We start from the raw sequence: 19233 nt of genomic DNA on the forward strand, positions 1-19233 counted from the left end.
TTGGTGTATAAATGAAATCCACAATGACCTTTGAGACTCTTCTTAGCAAGCCAATCCACACACCTATTTCCTTTTCTGCATCGTTGTAAAATCGAACCGGACCGACTAGTTTAACCACGGGACACACTTGCCACTCAATCATGAAGCTTCTTACCACTATAAGTGACAAATATTAATTATATAATATATATTCAATTACATAATTTTATAGATATTTAATTTAATTTAATTTTGTATTCTCTATTTTTTAAATTAATTATATTTTAATTATATACCATTATTAATATAAATATAAATTTATCTGCTTGATCTATTTCAATGTTAGTATTGTGATTAAGGTTATTTATTTTGATGCTATTGTTAAAATCTACTGATATTATAATTAGATGATAGAATTTGTGAATTAATTGTTACTTTTATTGTGTCAAATTAAATAATTTTAAATTTTTAACTATTTTATATTTTTATTTACTCGACACTAGTTTTACTAGTTCAACAAGTGATTTATCAGTTGAATCAATAAACTAATAAATCAATAATTTAATCGGTTCAATCAGGTCCTATTTTGACAACTATGCTTTTCTGTATACATGCCGAAAGGTGAACTCTCTTATATGAGTCTAACCAAGCTGTTTGGATGGATTCGGTAAGATGTTTCTCTGCTTTTTCATGCATGATGCCACTAAGATACTTCTATACCTTTTCATAGATGATGCATTTTTGGAATAGTATACTATATAAACTAAATGGATTCATGCAAATTTTCAACAAAAGATAATAGATTCTATGGACTGCACATATTTTTAAAATATAAGAACTTGATTTTACCTGCTCTCTTTACACATTAGTCCAAGTTCAATAGGATGTTCTCTTATATATTTTTTTTGACAATAGAAATTCAATGATTTCCAAAATAAATGGAGGAGAATTCCACCAATCTTTAACCACTAATACATTTACCTTTATTCTTCCAAATGCATAAATTCATTATCATACATCTCATCAAAAAAATTCTGCAAAACCTATTATTTACACATTGAAAAGCTTTTGTAGCGTTTTCAACATAAAAAAAATGATATCCATATAAATCAGATAAAATCTGTTTGTTTTATTGAACAATGGATCTTTACAAAAAAGTAGGCTTATGACCTCTTTCAATATTCTTACTAAAAAATAAATTTATATAACAGGATTAACTGATTGTTTCTCCCGTTTTTGTATCATATCAATTAAATAGCCTATTGATCAAGGTCTAGAGCCCATTGATCAAGGTCTAGAGTTCATTGATCAAGGTCTAGAACTTATCATGACAGAACCGAAATTTTAACATTATTGCCTGTCATGAAAGTGCAGTGCTTCGTCAAGCATCACCGTTAATACAAAATCCTTTCGAACAAATGTTTTACCACAGTAGAAAACACATGGCCCATCTCAATAATCTCGCCCGATTTGGAAGGATAAGTAGACATCTGAACCAAACAGGAGCAACGATTGAACAAGAGAGTAACCATGGAACGAACAATTTCCTCTAAGCTCAATTGAGAAACAAGTGAAACAGCAGCAAAATAATACTTCATCTTAACACCACGTCCTAAGATCTTAACACTGGCCATGAAAAGAAAACAGCATCGTCAATATTACCACAAAACCTATGAAGAAGCTTTATAGAAAAACAAGGAAAACAAAAAACGACGGAGAACTTCGGAACTAAGGTTCGCATACCTTCTTATCTTTGCCTTCAACATCTAGTTGTTTATCCCATAATATCTTGTATTTTGAATCTGATATAAATTGCAAAACTGCAAACCCTAGATCTGGATCTGAGGAGGCTATGTGCATACTTTTGGAAAAGCGCCTGATTAGGTAGTATATATAGAGAGTAAAGACAGCGGAATCCGGATACACGCTTCATTTTTATTTTTTTTAATTATTTTAAACCCTAAGTTTCAATTTTTCTTTTTTTATTATATTTTTAAAATAAAATAACTAATTATTTGAATGAAGATGTTTTTATCTAAAATAATAGTTAAAAATTATTTAAATAATTTAATTATAATATATTAATAATATAAATATATTTATGTATTATTAATTCATTAAATTTATGTATTTGAATAATTTTTTAAATAAACAATTTAAAAAGTAATTAATTTTATTAATGTGACGATACATGTTAAATGTTTGTATAAAATTTTGTATATTATTAATATATAAAATTTAATTTTTAAATTAATTAAAATAATATATTTATATTTTAATTATTTTTATAAATATATATTTTTATTTAAACAACGCAACATAAAATAAAAATGCAAATATGCTATTGCAAAGCAAATTCTCACGTGAATTCATGAAATGCACAGAGTTGTGTAAAACTAAAATTCTAAAAATTGAATTAGTCATCTAACTATTTTAGCTATAAAATAGTTCAATCAATTTCATCGCAATTCAACTATAATAATGGAATTATAATAAAATAGCATATAAAGCTAACAATAACACAAAAATATAAACATAAATAATTAAATTTTATTCTTATCATATAAATTTATAAATATAAATTACATTTTGCAGATATAAATACATAATTATTTTTAGTCTATTTACCTATTGACTTTATATCTAAAAAAATAAATTTCATGATAAAAATATGATAAAACAAAAACATAGTAATATATTAATTATAAGTAAATAAGTTTTTTTATACATTAGTCAATAAGTTATAATTCAAATAGCATAGTTTTTTCATACTTATCTAAGAAGTTACGAGTTTGAATCTCTTTATCTTTGAAAAAAAATTGCTTGATTGCAAATAAAGGAGCACGGATCATTAGTTATGGTCTCCGAGAAGGATCATTATTCTAATCTATCTCAAAAAGATACCCTACTTCTTTAAATGATGTATAAGAGGGAGTTGAAAAGTACATCAACATGACTGAATGGCTTAGTCAGGCGAACAAAAAAATTGATTGCGTGAGTTTTAAGATAATTAAATAATAAATAAAGTTGAGTTATATCACTATTAGTTGGCAAGCCATTGGTGAAAAAATTCTTTATAGACCCAGGTAGCAGCACTGACCTACTATTTTATTCCACATACCAAAAGGTAAAGCTAAATGACAAAGCTCTCCAACCATCCACTAGGAAACTGGTAGGTTTCTCAAGTGAGCATGTTCTGTAACGTCCTTACTTTTAACACTTCATTATCGTACTAAAAGTTCAGGCGTTACTTACCTCTCAAATTTATTAACGTGTGCGTACGCATGTAACAGCAGACTTTCCCATGTTTGTGCCTACGCATCTTAGTGTGCGTACACACACTTGCAAAATCCTCACGCACACCCCTCCCAGATGTTGACCTTATGTCGTAAGATGTGGCCGGACACTTAGACCTTTTTGGATATTATTCCTCCTTGAAGATGTGAAATTCCTCTTAGTAGATGCCCACACACAGGGACTATCCAGGGTTCACTACTAGACATGTCGAGTTGGTTATATAATCGACAGATGAGCTCACAGCACGCTTTTTCTTCGAACGTACGTATATACGTGTTGTCGCTTCTTCTTCTTCTTATTTTTCTTCTTCTTTATCTTCCTTCATTATTATTCGTCGACATCGTCATCGTCGACTTCTTTTTCTTCTTCTTCAACAGTCATCGTCATCGTGGTTGTCTTCTTCTTCTTTACGAAAATTTTTATACACAGCATAGAAAATTTTGATGCACATAACAGAAATCTTTAAAAAAAAATCACAATTCCAGAACATTGACATCTAACCAACAAAATATGCACACCACGAAAATTTTAGTATACAGCATAAAAATATTTGGTGGAAAGTACAAAAATTTTGGTGTACAGTATAAATTTTTGAAGGATTATACATGTCTCAGACATTAACATCCAACCAACAAAATACATACATCACAAAAATTCTGGTGCATAGTATAAAAATTTTTGACGCACAATATAAAAATTTTTTATGCACAACACAAAATTTTTTAAAGGATCACATGTCCAAAACATTGACTCTTCCAACCAACAAATTACATTCATAATAAAAATTTATATTATGTGCAAAAATTTGTGCTGTATCGATAAGTTTGTGCTTTCTACAAAAATTTTTGTGCTATGTCAATAAGTTTTTGTACTCTTCAGAAAAAATTGCTAAAAAGGCAAAGAGAACGAAAAGCGGTGACGCATGCACGCATGTTTTTTATTAGACTTGTACTAACTTGGTTGAATTTAGTTATAGAAAAATTTGTATGTGTAGCATCATCGAATCATAAAACAGATAGATAATCATATAGGATAGGTAGAGAGTAAAGTATCAAAATTAACCATAAAAGATTATTGTGTTGACAAATTTGATCATAAAAGAATTAAAATTAACTTGTAACCATAAAAGGTAGACTTTTGTAGACAAAACTACCCAACCTTAAAACATATTAAAAATTCCTAAGTTACTACTCTAACTTAACTTAACCACACTTCCAAATTCTAACCTATCTCATCTCCAATTTTCAATATTCTTTATGGCCACCACTACTATCCCCCAAACTCCGAATTTCTCTCCTAGCTAGACTTTCTTCTCTCTCGTCTACTCCACCCCTCTCGCACAAATCACTCATCTTTTTGTTTCTTTGTTAGTGCCATTTCTTGTTTCTTTTAATTTTGTAACAAATTTGCCTCTATCTTTTGCTGGATCAAGTGTTCTTACCTTTAATTTATATTTAATATTATAAAAGATTAAAAAAAAAGGACGAAGCAAGCGATTAAAATGTTTGGTGTGCATTAGCTCTGAAATGAAGTAACGATGTTAGGAAGAAAAAAATTATGAACACATGAATCAAAGAGTTGTTGTGATGTCATTCTTACTCTTTAGTCTTCAATCTTTAAAATTTTTGTGCTCAATAGGCTATGCGCTATTATCTTACATTGACTAAAAGCATTCGTTTTGCTTTGTGAAAAATATTTGCAAATTGCAATCCATATATCTCTCTTTTTTCTATTTTTTTTATAAGAGTACTTATACATCTTGAAATGTTGTATTGATAAGTTTATCATAGTAACAAGAATAAAATTAAAAGTTTGATCAGATGGTAATATTACTGAAAGATCGTTTCCCTAAAGATAAAGAAGAAAAAAGGGATGGTTTGTGTGAGAAGGGGTGGAGTCGACGAGAAAGAGGAGGATTTGGGAAAGAAATTGGAGTTTGGAAAAGAAATTGGTGAAGAAGAATATTAGAGAATAAAAATGAATGAAATTAGAATTTGAAAATGATTAAATTAGAGAGATAGTTTTTCTAATAATTTTTTTAGGAATTGAGTATTTTTTTCCATCAAAATTCATTTTTTATTATTACAAATTAGTTTTAATTTTTTTAAAGATTAAATTTGTTAACGTTATAATTTTTCATAATCAATTTTGATACTTTACACTTTAAATAAAAATAAAAAACATATAATAAATTCTAAACAAAAAAAAAAACAAAAAAATATATCACGGGCCCAATGGAAACTAGCCCGTATACTAATCCTAGTGTTATCTAAGCATTCCCACTATTCATAACAAAAAAGTGGGAGGTGAGATAGAGAGGAGATACAGTCAGAGGAAGAAGAGGATATGCTAGAGTAGCTACTTCCAATCTTCCACTATGTTCTACTCCTCTTTTTTCTTTCAATTTAATACCATATTTTTTTTTTATTTTTCCACCTCATCTCGCGTTTTGCTAACTTTTTCAACAATTTTTATGATTTTTTTCCTTTTCATTTTACCAAAAATTGTCTGAAAGTTAAGAAGGTGATAGAAGACTCACCTAAAAAAATTGAGGAGCTCACATTTTTGTTGAATTTTTTTTTCTTTTCTTTTTTGGACCATTATTTTCTTTCACTTTGACCAATATGGTTGAAATTTTAAAAAAAAATAAAAAATAAAAATCAACGGTTTTTAGTTCGGTTGGTTCATGAGTTTTCCACCAGTTTTTTTTAGTTCAAATTCTGTTTTAAAAGTTTTGAATTTTACATATGATCAAACAGCATTAAACTTTGGTTTATGGTTGAATTAGTCCGACCAATTGATTCGGTTCGATTTTTAAAACACTATATTAAAATTATAAAATATAAAATTGAGTTATGTCTAATACAAATATACTGGTTTACTTAAAAATAAATAAATAAAAAAATAAATATAAAATAAAGAAGTATAAATAAAAGATTCTAATATTAATATTCACTAATATTATATGTTATAATATACACAGAGAGAGATTTGATATTGATTTTGTGTGTGTGAGTCCTTTGTCTTATACCATATTTCTATTTATATACATACAAAAGTTATATTTTTAAATTTCATTAACTTCATTCAAACTTGAGAAACTGAACTTTATTATTGAAAAAGTTAGCCGTCCAAGTTATTAAATGGGCATCTATTCATATCAGAATATTTTTCTTTAGATGTCCATTTAGACTTATGCTTTATTAAAATTTTACTAAAGAAAAATTCAATGAAAAAAAATTTTAGTAAAAAAAAAAAAGATTACAGTATTCTTTTAAATGTTCATTTAGGATTATGTCTTGTTAAAACCTTACTATAGAAAAATCCAATGAAAAAGAAAATTTAGTGAAAAAAAAAAGAATACAATATCCTTTGTGACGAAGATTGCCTCATTAAAAACCTTGTCTAGAAAAATCTAATAGGGACAAAAATCTGATTAAGGAAAAAAAGAATACAGCCTACACCTCTTGTCAACATTATTTAATATCTCAAAATCGGTGTATCCCAATTTGATGTACCAATCTTTCAAAAGAGGATTTTGGAAGTGACTTTGTAAATAAATCTGCCAGATTATCACTTGAACGGATTTGTTGGACATCAATGGCTCCTTGATTTTGATGGTCATGAGTGAAAAAAATTTCGGGAGAAATATAATTTGTTCTATCACATTTGATATATCCACCCTTAAGTTGAGCAATGCATGTTGTATTATCTTCAAACAGAATAGTTGGAGCTATTTTCCTATCAGTCAATCCACATGATGATAGAATATATTGGATCAAATTTTTGAGCCAAAAATATTCGCAACTTGCTTCATATATCACTACTATTTCAATATGATTAGAGGATGTTGCTGCTATCGTCTGTTTTATAGACTTCCATGATATAGCTGTATCACCATATATGAATAGGTATCTTGTTGGAGATCTTCCTTTATGTGGATCAGACAAATATCCTACATCTGTATAGCCAACTAATTGTGATTTAGATTCATATAGATAAAACAATCCCATATCAACTATTCTATGAAGATATCAAAAGATTTGTTTGATTCCATTCCAATGCCTTCTTGTTGGAGAGGAACTATACCTTGCTAGTAAATTTATAACAAATGATATATCAGGTCATGTATTATTATCAAGATACATTAGTGCTCCAATAGCACTAAGATATGGTACTTCAGAACCAAAGATATCTTCATTCTCTTCTTTAGGACGAAATTGATCCTTTTCCACATTCAAAAACCATAGGATCATTAGGGTACTTAATGGATGTGACTTATATATCCATATAAAATATGTTCAAAATCTTTTCTGTGTATGTTATTTGATGAATAAAAATCTCATTTTTTGTATGCTCGATCTGCAGGCCGAGATAAATTTTAGTCTTTCCAAGATCTTTCATCTCAAACTCTTCTTTTAAAGCTTTTATAATTGTTGTAATCTCTTCAAGAGTTCCAATAATATTTAAATCATCAACGTACACAGTAATTATAATGAATCTAAATGCAAATTTTTTTATGAAAATACATGGGCAGATATCATCATTCTTGAATCCGTTTTTGGCCAAATACTCAGTAAGACAATTATACCACATTCGTCCATATTGCTTTAGACTATATAAAGATCTTTACAATTTGACTGAGTACAACCCTTGCAAATATTCATTGGATGCTTTAGATATCTTTAGTCCCTTAGGGATTTTTATATAGATATCATGATCTAATGATCGATATAAATAAGTTGTCACCACATCCATTATATGCATATGTAGTTTATAGTATGTGGATAAACTGATCGAATAACACAATGTTATTGCATTTACCACATGAGAATATGTTTCTTCATAATCTATACAGGGACTTTGTGAAAAATCTTGTGCCACAAGTCGAGCTTTGTAGCATACAACTTCATTTTCCTTATTTCGTTTTCTCACAAATACACATCTGTATCCAACAGGTTTTACATATTTTGGTGTACGGACTATAAGTCCAAAGACTTTATGTTTTGCAAGTGAGTCTAACTCAATCTTCATAACTTCTTCCCATTTTGCCTAATCATTTCTTTATCGATATTCTTTAGTTGTTCTTGGCTCAAGATCCTTATTTTCATACATGATGCGTAATTTCACATTATGTGCAAATATTTCATTGACAATTATTTTATTTCGGTTCTATTTTTCTCTTGTAAAGATATAATTTATCGAGATCTCATTATTTTCACAATTTTCAGAATTTTCAAGTACCTAAATATCTTCTGGCGTCAAAACTATATCAGAATTTCGGATAATTGCAAGTGTTTTTACTATGTTTTTATCTTTTTCAACAGGAATAGTATTTACCTCTCTTTTTTTCTGAGGATTTTTGTCTTTCGAATCGACAGGCCTACTACGCTTCTGACGTGAATTTGTTTTGGTGGTGATTTGTCTGATTGGAACATCAATTCGAATTGGGGCATTTTTAATTGGTATATAAGATTTAGTTATCCTTTTCATATCAGAAAATGTATCAAGCAATTCATTTGCTATTCTTTACAAATGTATAATATTTTGAACTTTTAGTTCAAATTGCCTTATCGAGGATCTAAATGTATCAAGGATGATTCATTCTAATTAAGTTTCTTTTCAAGAAGCTTATTCTCTCCCCCTAATAATAGAAATTTTGATTCATCAAAATGACAATCTGTAAAGCGGACTTTAAATACATTTCCAGTTTATATCTCAAGATACTTCACTATAGAGAGAGAATCATATCTAACATATATCCCTAATTTTCTTTGGAGTCCCATTTTGGTGCGAGAAGGTGGGATAATTGGACCATATATCGCACACCCAAATATTCTCAAATGGAAAACATTTGGTTGCTGGGCGAAAACTAATTATAGAGGAGAGAATTGGTGATAACTTGTTGGCCTCAAACGAATAAGTGCTGCAGCATGTAAAATCGTGTCCCAAAAAGAAATAGGGAGATTTGTTCTAAAATATAAGGGTCTAACAATTAATTGGAGGTGTTTGATAAGTGATTCTGCTAACTCATTTTATGTATGAACATGAGCTACTGGATGTTCAACACTTATTCTATTAGTCATACAATAAACATCAAAGGCTTGGAAAGTGAATTCACCAGCATTATCAAGTCATTTCGCTTTGATTGGATTTTCTGAAAAATGTGCTTTTAATCGAATAATTTGAACAAATAGTCTTGCAAATGCTAGATTGCAAGAAGACAATAAGCACACATATGATCATCTTGAAGATGCATCTAATAGGACCATAAAATATCTAAAAGATATATATGGTAGATGAATATGTCCACATATATCGCATTGAATTTTTTCTAGGAATTTAGGAGACTCAAATCCAATCTTCACTGGTGATAGCCTTAAAATTAGCTTTCCATGAGAAAAATATATATTTCTTTTAAGATGAGTAAAATACATTCTTCTTTTGGTACAAGATGAGTAAAACATATATTACTTTTAAGAATGGTATGCGAACGTGCACTATCCCACAAGGCAAATATCTTCATTATATATCATTGCTATTTTTTTCAAAGACAAATAATAAAAGATAATAACATAAAATAAGTAAAGGTACATGCTTAATAAAATTGTATTCCTGATTGGAACTATTTGTCACTGTATATAAAAATAGTATCATATACTAAAAATTTTACTATTATTATTATTATTATTATTATTATTATTATTATTATTATTATTTTAGAACTTGACTTATTTAATGATTTTAAAATTCTTAAACATAAACAATAACATAATATATTTTATTAACATTATTTATATACATCATATTTGAAATTCAAATACATAGGAGATAAAACTTAATAAAATATTTCTTACATTATTTATTAACATTAATACTTAACAAACCCAAATATTAAACTTTTTTATTATTGATTAAATGACTAATATTTCCTTCAAGATTCTTAGACAAATTAGATACCTCATAATAAGTGGTATAATTTTCAATAATATAATTTGAAACAAAATTTGTCTTTTCTCCTTTGTCATAATTTTTCAAGGATACTTGATAAAAATCAACTGTCTTGAGATACGACATATACGTGCCCAATGGCCCTTTCCACCACAATAAAAATATTTATCTTCTGTTGATTTATTTTGCGCATTATTTCTTTCTTTATTCCAATTCTGGTGAGATCCTTTCTTTCTTGTGAAAATAATTTTTCTTTCTTTCATAATTTTTCTTCTTACCAGAGCCTTGTCATTTACCTCTTTTAAGATTATAATTTGCTGCATTTGCTTCAAGAAATGGGGCGGCACCATTTGGATGTACTTCATGATTTCTTAAAAGAAATTCATTGTTACATTCAGCAACAAGAAGATAAGAAATTAGCTCAAAATATTTTAAAATTCTTTTTCGATACTGCTGCTGCAGGAGCACATTCGAGGCATGGAAGGTCGAAAAAGTTTTATCTAACATATCATTAGCAGTTATCTTTTTCCCACATAATTTCATTCGTGGGGTAATTCGGAACAATATTGAACTGTATTCATTTATGGATTTAAAATCCTGTAGACACAAGTATGTCCACTCATATCGTGCTTGAGGAAGTATCACTGTCTTTTGATGATTATACCTTTCTCCAAAGTTTTTCCACAAATATGTAGGATCTTTTAGTGTGAGATATTAATTTTCAATCCTTTGTCAAGATGACGACATCTTCTGGGATGCTTTATTTTCAGTCTTAATGGTATCTCTAACATTTATTGAATCAACATAAATTTCAGCATCTAATATCCATGATAAGTAGTTATTTTCAGATATATCAAGAATATTAAATACAAGATGAGAGACCTTTCACATAATAAAAATTTATTACCTGTGTCTTCCTAAATTGTGATCAAAGTCTCATGCTGATAACGTGTTGTAAAATAAATAAATAAAAATGAAGAAATAAATATAAAATAAAAAATATAAATAGAAAACTCCATTATTAATATTCACTAATATTATTATCTCAATATAATATATATATATATATATATATATATATATATATTGTATATTACAGTGTACATCAATATATATAGAGAGAGGGGGATTTGATATTGATTTTGTGAGTCCTTTGCCTCGTACCATGCTTCTATTTATATATATACAAAAGTTATACTTTCAAACTTCATTAACTTCATTTTGACTTGAGAAACTGAACTTCACTAAAATGTTAGCCACCTAAGTCATTAAATGGGCATCCATCCATATTACAATACAGTTAACATTATAGGGTAAATAGTCAAATTCGTTTCTAAAAGATCATTCATTCGATCTCTAAATTAGTCTCCAAAATATTTTTTTAATCAAATTCAACCTTCAAATATTTTTAATTAATCGCATTAGTCCTTCTGCCATTTTTTTTGTTGACGGTGCAAAATTTTATTAATATGACATGTTAGGTGAACTATAATACACACATAGAAGTCTTAATTTACTATTAATATGATAATTTTATGAAATTAGATCAAATCAAAATCTAATTGAAGGAAGAACTTATGGCATTGGAATTCCTCAATATGGGGTTGATTTGATCTAATTTCATAAACTTATCATGTTAGCCACTAATTAAGACTGCTAGGTATATGTTGTGGTGTACTTTAATGTGTCACATCAATAAATTTTGATGCCGTTAGCAACGGAAGTAATGGAAGAACTAAAAGTGACTAACTTAAAATTTTTTAAGGAAGAATTTGATTAAAAAAATTTTTTGAGAACTAATTTAGAGATTGAATAATTTTTCAAAGACTAATTTGACTATTTATAAATAATATTTAAAGACTATTTTAGCCCAATTATAAAAGTCCAATTTGAATTTCCAGGCTTTGTTATTCTTTTAAGGACTGTAATTATAAATTAAAATTTAACATCAATATAAATATTAAAATAATTTGAGGTTAGAATATAAATACAAATTCAATTAAAAAACACATAAATTCTTAGTTGAAAAATACAGAATTTTTTTAACTATACAAATTTTTTAGTTGAACGACATAGAAAATAACACAAATTTTTTTTAGAAACAAACAATTTAAATTGAATAATATAGAAATATAAGTTGAATAACATATAAATTATTTTGAATTGTATAAATTTTTTAGCTGAATAACACAAAAAAATTAAAATTTTAGTTGAATATGTAGAAATTTAACTTGAATAATAAAGAAATTATTTGTGGTTATTGTAAAAAAAAATTATATGTTTACTTTTTATGTTTCTTTTAAAAAAAATTGTATGTTTATTTTCTGTTTTGAAGTGTTTTATCCTAACTATTGCTGGGATTAGGCTTGAAAGGATGATGGTCCAAAGCTCTTGAATACTCTTTTGTGAGCTCTTAAAATAGCGGTTGGACATACCAGTAAAGAACTCTGATACTAAAGTTAGCAAATATTTTGATAGAATAAGTGTAACTTGGAATAAAAATTTATCAGAAATATCGAGAGGTATTTATAGAAATCATGCAGTAATTGATTATGCCAAGTCTTGAGTTACATTGTAGGTTGTATAGCGGTTATCTCTTTCATTAGATTATAATTTTGCATGCTGAGATGGTGAGCGGTTGCTCCACTTTCATGTGTAGGATCTGCATGAGTGGGAAGTTTACTAGCTTGTTCTCCATATTATTAAGTCAGATAACAAGTCTAAGAAATCTGTTCTAGAATTCAATTGTTACTATAAAAAATATTTTAAACCATTAGATTTACTGTCGAAACTTCCAAAGATAACAAGTTAATTGTAAAATTTTAAAATATTACTATGTGATTTATAAAGTCGAAAATAAATCCAATACAATATATGATGTGAGCTAGTGTTTAATTTAGTAGACTCATTGTCGAATTTTGTGTTAAGTACTCCGATTGTAATAGCAAGAAAAAAATGACTTTATGGTACTATATAAGTGGATCCAAATGTAGTGTGACTCAAGACTTTTGACGAGTAATACAAGAACCACATTTATGATAAAAAAATCTTTTTTTTGCCAATACTATTCGCTCAGACCATTTGAGAGTCCTCTACATCAACCACGCACCAATGCACCTCTACCTTCTCAACGGCCCATTTTGGAATTGCATGAGCGAGTAAACAGCCTCATGAGTCTACATTATTAGGGTTAGCACCTACATGAGGTTGGGAAATGGATTTGAGTACTCCTAGTTCACCTAGAGAAGGACAGACAAGCTATCACAATTAAGAGTGGCAAAACGAGTTGGATTGGCGCCAAACACTACACCAAATTAATCATATAGTTACACTTGATTTATGACCCTTATTTTAAGGGTCTCTATTCATTAATATAGTGACATTTATATATGTAATTTTTTAACTATCACTAATGTAATCACTAATCACAGTCTCACTCTTTTTTTTATTCTATTTTTTCAAAAAGCATATTCACACTTTCACCGTGAGAAAGAGAAAAGAACCTAACAGGCATCACCGTGCTACAATTCCCGTTTGCAGTTTGCCATCGCGGTTCAAGTTCGCCATTCGTCATTCACCGTCGCAATTCGAGTTTGCTGTTCACCCTTCACCGTCGTGGTTCGAGTTCGCCATTCGTTGTTCACTGGCGCGGTTCGAGTTCACTGTTCACCGTTCACCATCGCGGTTCAAGTTCGCCATTCACTATTCTCCATCGCGGTTTGAGTTCGCCATCCCGGTCCTCCCCCCCACGCTGTTGTTTCTCTTTCCCTCTTTCGTGAGGGCAAACCGTAATTCCCTCCTTTCGGTGACCATTTCTTCTATTCCAACCATAATATTGAACACCAGTAGTGAGTATTTGATAATTCTTCTACTATATTTATTTTTCCTACAATTTCTTTGTTGTTCATCTGATAGTGAATAACCTATACATGATTGTTTTTCTTTGGTACTGTTACTTGTGATTTTCAATTGTTCATTGATTCTTCATCTAAGAGATCATGCTTTATATCTTATTATATGGAGGATTGTTTTGTTGGAAGCTTTAAATTTTGTCTGTCTTAAAATTCATTTTGATTTTACTTGCATACAACCTGTTCGATGAAATGTTTCAACTAAAATTATGATTGATTTGATGCATTTCTAATTAGAAGGATAGATAATAGTAAAATTGATGCACTGATATGGTAGACCTCTCTCGTCATCTCTCTCTGTTTCAAGGCTTCAAGCTTTCTCTTCGACAAGTAGCAGTCTTCCACTGTAATAATATCCCCTTTTAGAGTGATTTTAATTTCATTTCTGTTGTGTTTTACAGAGGATTACAAGATTCTTACTCACCTTAATTCATCACTTCAATTAGGTATGTGTGCTTTATCCTTATGGAGTTATGGTATCGCTTCAATAATTTCTTTCTTTGCCTTTTTAAATAGAAAATGTTGATTTGTAAGATAAATCAGCCTTAAGTCCCGTCTCTATGCATTTTATGTTAATTTTACCAATCCAATCAGCAGCAGGAACTAGAATTATTCTGAATAAAAGATGAGGGCAATTCATTTCATATGTTTCTCCATGATTCAAAAGCTTTAATTGTCGTTTACCATGTATTTGAGCTTCAATTGATGTTCCTGCATATTTGTTACATTTGTGATAAATCTATGTGACTTAATTAACATTTTTAATTTGTTAAGAACTTAGTAAAACTAGTGAATAATGCCAAAGTTATGACCAAATTCAGGCATTGTGAGTTCCTAGTAAACTTCATTGTTTGCTTGAAATTATCAAATTCATAGAACTTGATTAAAAAGCTGAGAGAACTAATTGTCTAACAAATGTTAAAAATCTTGACATTTTGACATGGATAGATTTAATTTCCCTGTTTTAACATGTTAAAAAATAAAAAAAATAAAAAGCCAAGCAAATGTCTAATGTGAAAAAGTTTGTCCCTTAATTTTATTAATTCTTTAATGGCATCGAATTAGTCATTAACATGAAAGAAATAAGGTTAATTATTTTTACCATGGGAAAGCTCAAAACATGGGAAAATATTGTTATGACGTTATAATTCATTTAGGTGTAGCTAAATGATATTTGTTCTTTATCATGGGATAATTAATACCATAAAATTTTGGGATAGGTCGCTGGCACCAAATTATTTCTATGTTTTCTTTTTCATCTGTTGCATGAAGGGTAGTTACTGGAGGGTGGTGTGAAACCTGCACACATGAAAATCAAGAATGTATTTATTTTAGCTAACAAATAAAAGGTCGATTTCACATCATGGTTTTACATTTTTTGTTCTTTAGTAACACTTGGATGGTGTATTAGAGCTGATGATCAATTGGATAAGCAAGTTCACAACATTTTCTGATTTTGATTCACAGCAACAACTAATGCTGACCTTGTGAGGATACAAAATGATGGGACTGTTGAAGTTGATCTAGAAAGAAGTGCATCTGTTGCTTCAGAATTGCTAGAATTCCAGTCATTTGACGAGTCAACAATGAGTGAAAATCTTATTCGTGAAGCAAAAATATCAATTCCACAGCTACAAATTGTCATACTTGTGGTTGGAACTAGGGGTGACATACAACCTTTTCTTACCATTGCAAAGAGACTTCAGGCATGTTCAAATGTTGCTCGTGAGAATCACCTTATATTATAATTGATCTAATTGCATCATTTGGAGATGCAAAGTCTTTGTTTAACAGTTTTTTTTCCATACTTGTTTCTTTTCTTTTTTCAGAGATGAACTAATATTTACTTGCAGGAGTATGGTCATCGTGTTAGGGTGGCAACTCTTAAAATTACTTGCAGGAATATAACTAAAACCTTTTGTAAAATCATGGAGAACTATGTGATTGCACTACTTTTGCTCTGGTGAATGTCTACTCTTAAAATTAAAAAACTTTTTAAATGCCAGCTTTTAAACTTTCAATACATATATTTGGTACACTAAAAGGTGAAAGAATGATCATTTTTCTTGTAATATGTGTTCATGTATGAAATTTTTCTTTCTTATTCATTCTGAACACATTTGTTAATTCCATTGGGTATGAAATTCAATTCAACGACTCTCACTTGACCAATTCCTTTTACCCTTTTAATTTTAATTATATCCTTCCTTCTCTTCTCTTCTCTTCTATTCTTCTCTGCCTTGTTATGTTGTACTCCAGTATATGACTATTCTTTGTTCCTATCAATCAATATGATCATTTCATATAATCTATTATTGAATTTAAATTTTCTTTTTTTGGTTCTAGTCAAAGTCTACTCTTAAAATTAAAGATAGTGTTTGTTGCAAATTCTTAGAATATGTGACACGAATATCATGGGTTCTTGGCCTTTTCTTTTGTTAGTAGTTTGGATTGAAGACACATTCTTGGCCTAGATTGTAACCCTCTTAGTTTATCTTTGTCTATGAAAAATATAATTTCCTTTTCTTTACAGAAAAAATATAATTTCCTTGTCTTACTTTTTATAATAATATTCATGCTCTTTTTATTCATACTCTATTCCCTTTAATTATATTTTTTTACTATGTTTTTACAGGTATGAAGAGAAAAAGGCCAATAAAGAAGTATCAAAATCTTAAAAAATCTCTCAAAGATGTTGAAGATGATAAATTAGTGTCATCTTCTAATACAAGAGGAAATGATCAAATCTCAATTTTCAATTTTATCAAATTCTTAAAGTGTGAACTTATAAATGATTGTTATTTTTTTTATTTAAGTAATATAATTTTCTCTTATTTCTTTTATGTTTTTACAGGTATGAAGAGAAGAAGGCTAATAAAAAACTATCAAAGTCCTAAAAAATCACTCAAAGATGTTGAAAATGCTAGACTAGTATCATCCCCTAATGCAAGAGAAAATGATCATATCTCATTTTTCAATTTTACCCAATTCTTAAAGTGTCATCTCCTAATATTATTTTTTCTTATTTTTTATATTATTGCAGTTATTAAAAGGAGAAGACTTGTACAATTTGAAGAAGAAGAAGATGAACATATTGAACTGAATATTGTATATGCTAGAGAAAATATTCATCTCTCAAATGATGAAAATAGTAACTATCTCCTCTTTTAGCATACTATGATAAAAATATTGTGAAGTTTTTAATTCCTTTAATTAAGTTTCTAATTCTTTTACTTTGAAGTTATCTTGGCACAAGAAAAAAGACATCTTCCAAGTCATTCTAGGTCAACATCTTCTAAAGGTACGAGTCAACAAGAGCATATAGCTCAAAGTTCATCCATTCAAAATGATTGTAAGAGATTTGCCGTTTTTCTTATTGTAACAATGTTTTTTGCGTTTTCTTACACAAAAATCAGTTTAAAATTGAAATCTATAACCTCGTACAAATGATCAAAATCAGTTTAACATAACTATATATTTCATATTTTAGTAACAATTAGGTAAAGTAACTATATATATATATATATATATATATATATATATATATATATATATATATATATATATATGAAAAGAGTGGAGTGCATATGCAATTACTGCGTAGTGACACTATTATTATATATAAAAAATATGAAATATTATGAATAGTGGCACTATTATTGTATATAAAAAAAAGAATAGTACACTATTTAATTTTATGAATTATTATTCCCCATGTCTTTGGATCAAGCACTAGCTTATAAATATATCTTAGCTAACCAAGCACTCGAGCTGAAAATATTTAGAGATTAAATTTTATTTGAAAAAAATAAAACTTTTATGTTTTTATAATTTAATTCAATTTATTTTCCAGAATAATTATATATGTAAAAAGGTTTTAAAAATATTTCTTATCCCGAAAAATTATTTTGAAATGAATATTGATTAAACTATTCAAGAGGATTGAAATCTATAACCTCGTACAAAAATCAGTTTAACATAACTTAACTTGATGATTGAAAAGAAGTTCAGTCCCAACTATTGGAGAAGATTAAGGCAAGGAAATCCACGAAAATAAGAGTATAATAGATCAAACAAGTTAAAAGTCCCCTAATATTGTTTTTTCTTATTTTTTTATATTATTGCAGGTATTAAAAAGAGAAGGCTTGTACAATTTGAAGAGGAAGAAGATGAACATATTGAACCGAATGTTGTATATGCTAAAGAAAATGTTCATCTCTCAAATGATGAAAATGGTAACTATCTCCTCTTTTAGCATATTATGATAAAAATATTGTGAAGTTTCTAATTCCTTTAATTAGGTTTCTAATTCTTTTACTTTGAAGTTATCTTGGCACCAGAAAAAAGACATCTTCCAAGTCATTCTAGGTCAACATCTTCTAAAGGCACGAGTCAACAAGAGCATATAGCTCAAAGTTCATCCATTCAAAATGAAGTTCATAGTCATAGCCTATCAGATGCTGATTTTCTTAATAATGAAGAGGTAAATGGAGTTGCTATTTCTAGAAAGAAGTGAAATACCACATGGTTTGTTATTGTTGTAGGTATGTTATTTTTTTATTAATTTACTAGTTCAAATAATCTGTTTTCAATTACTAGCTGTCTTAAATAATAGCTCTTTTATTTTTTTTAGATGAACAAGGGGTTGAAAAGAGTATGCATCTTAAGGTAAAAGATACATTTTCCCTTTATCATAGTAGGAAATGAGTTCTTATAGAATGGAATGGAAGTGGTCATCCAATTGGAGAATCCGGTGGACTCTTGGGAGGTGTTTTGGGACTCATTGCAAGTAATTTTAATAATTTTCCTATAATGTACAAAATTTGGCATAAGGTTCCACTGTAATACAAAGATGTTGTTTTTGAGAATACTATTAAGGTATGCTATTTTTTATTATATTTTTGTTTTGAAAAATTTTATTTGTTGTGTTTACCTTAAGTTTTGTATACTAACTACATATTTATGTTTTGTTTGAAGAAAATATTTGTTGTTAATGATGATGAACACAAAAGGTATATCTTGTCAAATCTTGGAAATAAGTGGAAGAATAATAGATGCAAGCTATTCAATGAGCATTATAAATCAGAATTTGGTT

At 28.6% G+C, this 19233-nt stretch overlaps 1 long non-coding RNA gene across 1 annotated transcript; it reads right to left on the reverse strand.

Annotated features, from left to right (window-relative positions):
- Positions 1–1078: 1078 nt before the first annotated feature.
- On the reverse strand, positions 1079–1907 carry LOC112748396 (uncharacterized). Its single transcript, XR_003175010.3, has 2 exons — positions 1723–1907; positions 1079–1605 (listed from the first exon to the last, which is right to left on the reverse strand). It is a non-coding gene; the product is annotated as an uncharacterized lncRNA (long non-coding RNA).
- Between the last annotated feature and the right edge of the window lie 17326 nt (positions 1908–19233).

Source organism: Arachis hypogaea, chromosome 2, assembly GCF_003086295.3.
Source record: "Arachis hypogaea cultivar Tifrunner chromosome 2, arahy.Tifrunner.gnm2.J5K5, whole genome shotgun sequence".
NCBI lineage: Eukaryota > Viridiplantae > Streptophyta > Magnoliopsida > Fabales > Fabaceae > Arachis > Arachis hypogaea.